This window comes from Schistocerca gregaria, unplaced genomic scaffold, assembly GCF_023897955.1.
Source record: "Schistocerca gregaria isolate iqSchGreg1 unplaced genomic scaffold, iqSchGreg1.2 ptg000310l, whole genome shotgun sequence".
Lineage (NCBI taxonomy): Eukaryota > Metazoa > Arthropoda > Insecta > Orthoptera > Acrididae > Schistocerca > Schistocerca gregaria.
The window spans coordinates 10001-12500 of NW_026061790.1; the positions used below are offsets into that span (position 1 = coordinate 10001).

The window sequence follows — 2500 nt, forward strand, 5'->3', positions numbered from 1 at the left end:
TTCAACGGGGTCCGCCTCGGGACGCGCAAGCACGCCTTCGGCTCGCCCCACCGGCAGGACGTCCCACGATACATGCCAGTTAAACACCGACGGGCGGTGAACCAACAGCGTGGGACACAAATCCAACTACGAGCTTTTTAACCGCAACAACTTTAATATACGCTATTGGAGCTGGAATTACCGCGGCTGCTGGCACCAGACTTGCCCTCCAATAGATACTCGTTAAAGGATTTAAAGTGTACTCATTCCGATTACGGGGCCTCGGATGAGTCCCGTATCGTTATTTTTCGTCACTACCTCCCCGTGCCGGGAGTGGGTAATTTGCGCGCCTGCTGCCTTCCTTGGATGTGGTAGCCGTTTCTCAGGCTCCCTCTCCGGAATCGAACCCTGATTCCCCGTTACCCGTTACAACCATGGTAGGCGCAGAACCTACCATCGACAGTTGATAAGGCAGACATTTGAAAGATGCGTCGCCGGTACGAGGACCGTGCGATCAGCCCAAAGTTATTCAGAGTCACCAAGGCAAACGGACCAGACGAGCCAATCCGATTGGTTTTGATCTAATAAAAGCGTCCCTTCCATCTCTGGTCGGGACTCTACACACGCGAGACAGATATGTATTAGCTCTAGAATTACCACAGTTATCCAAGTAACGTGGGTACGATCTAAGGAACCATAACTGATTTAATGAGCCATTCGCGGTTTCACCTTAATGCGGCTTGTACTGAGACATGCATGGCTTAATCTTTGAGACAAGCATATGACTACTGGCAGGATCAACCAGGGAGCTGCGTCAACGAGAGCTGAGCAGCCGGCCGCCCGGGAGTGTGTCCCGAGGGCCCGCGCGAACACGCAAGCGTCCGCTCAATTATTCTGCAAACAGGAGGAGGCTGAGCTCCCCTGCACGATACACCTCGAAACCCTCTCAGGTCCCGGCGGCGCGCAGCGCCGTCCTAAGTACTTGGTCGGGTTCGAGAGAGGCGCAATCGCCCGGAGATGGGCGAGTAGACGCTTTCAGTGCGAACACCCGTGCTCCCAACTGAGCTTGCCGCTGCCGACAGAGGCCCGGGAGCGTGCTGTCGTGGCATTGCCGGCGGGAAACAACACGCGCCACCTACGGTGACCGGCAGCTCCAACGCCAGCGCCACAGAAGGGCAAAGCCCCACTTGGGTGCAGAAGCGAACTCTCCCAGCACAGCGCACGCGCCAACACGTCCGCAGAGCTGCGATACAAACCACCTGCGAGAACCGCTGGGGGCGACCGAGCAGCAGACGGCGTCGCGACGCCGAGTGCCGGGCGGCGGCGCATCCTCAACGCACACAGTCCGCAATCGGACCAGCACACTGCAGATGTCCACCGCGCTTCGCACCGGGCTCGGCAGAACCCACTTTGGCCGCCTGGCGCCGCGCGCAGGGTGCGCCGGCGCATAGCTGGGACGCCAGCCGGGCCGTCGGCCGGCGCTCCTGCCACTGGGCGCCCCCCACCAGCCGGCTGTAGTGCGTGCGCTCACGCAGCGCGCGGCCAGCACGCCGGGCGGCCCCCCCTCACCGGCCGGGGACTGTCCCGCCAAGCCACAGCCTCGTATCGCTTCATACCCACATGGCCAACTCAGGTTCGGGGGCATGGCGGGTACCGCCGAAACAACCGGTTCATAGATGTACCGATCGTCGCTATCACCGATGCACCTGCAGCGCGAACAACCGCTCAACAACTGATTTCCAGTTCATTTGCGGATCTTTGGCAGCAAACGTATACGTCAATCTACATTTGCGAAATCTACGATTCTGGCATGCCTGCATGTTATGTGTCACGACACGCTACATCAGCCCACATACACACTGCGGCATGTACACGAGAGAACACGTGGAAGATGGTCCGCGCACGTGTGCAATGTCCCTTGCGCGGTCGACTGTCAACCGGCTCTGTAGCATGTCGCAGATGTGGAACGCGGTCCACCGTGCTATCATGTTGTGTGGGGCAATACGATTAAATAGGAAAACCCTCGTCGCTACATCAACAGACGGCTCACGCTGATTCCCGGCAGAGGAGGGGGGGGGGGGGGGGCCAACATGCAATACTTTCGTCCGTACCTACCTACCACATGTCTGTACGGCGTACAACAGTGCAATCTCGCTGTAATGGGGAGACGAGACAAGTAGCATCGTGCACAACATATGGCCCTTATGATTCGCCATTGTAGGGCGCAGCCGGTGTACGGTCAAGCATGTGCCACATTATGTCACTCAGTACGTAACGACGGATGATCAGTGTGGGTTACGCGTACATCAGCGGACAGTCCACACAGGCCGTACCACAACGTACACTGACTGCATCGACAACCGAATGCAACTGAACAGCTGCAAGGCTCATTTCACAAACAAACGCCTGACCGACCAGCTTGGAAGGGCAGGAGGGGAGGGCGATATCGTTCTGTAGCGGTACACCCTTCCAGTGGTTAGCGGGACTGTGTAGAAAGTACGCAACACTCGAAAGACCTTTA

At 58.0% G+C, this 2500-nt stretch overlaps 1 non-coding gene across 1 annotated transcript in view; it reads right to left on the minus strand.

Moving 5' to 3' along the window:
• The window catches only part of LOC126305357 (small subunit ribosomal RNA), a 1904-nt gene extending 1117 nt beyond the window's left edge, over positions 1–787 (minus strand). The window contains exon 1 of the ribosomal RNA XR_007553420.1: positions 1–787. This exon is cut by the window's left edge and continues 1117 nt beyond it. This is a non-coding gene — a ribosomal RNA (small subunit ribosomal RNA).
• Positions 788–2500: the final 1713 nt, after the last annotated feature.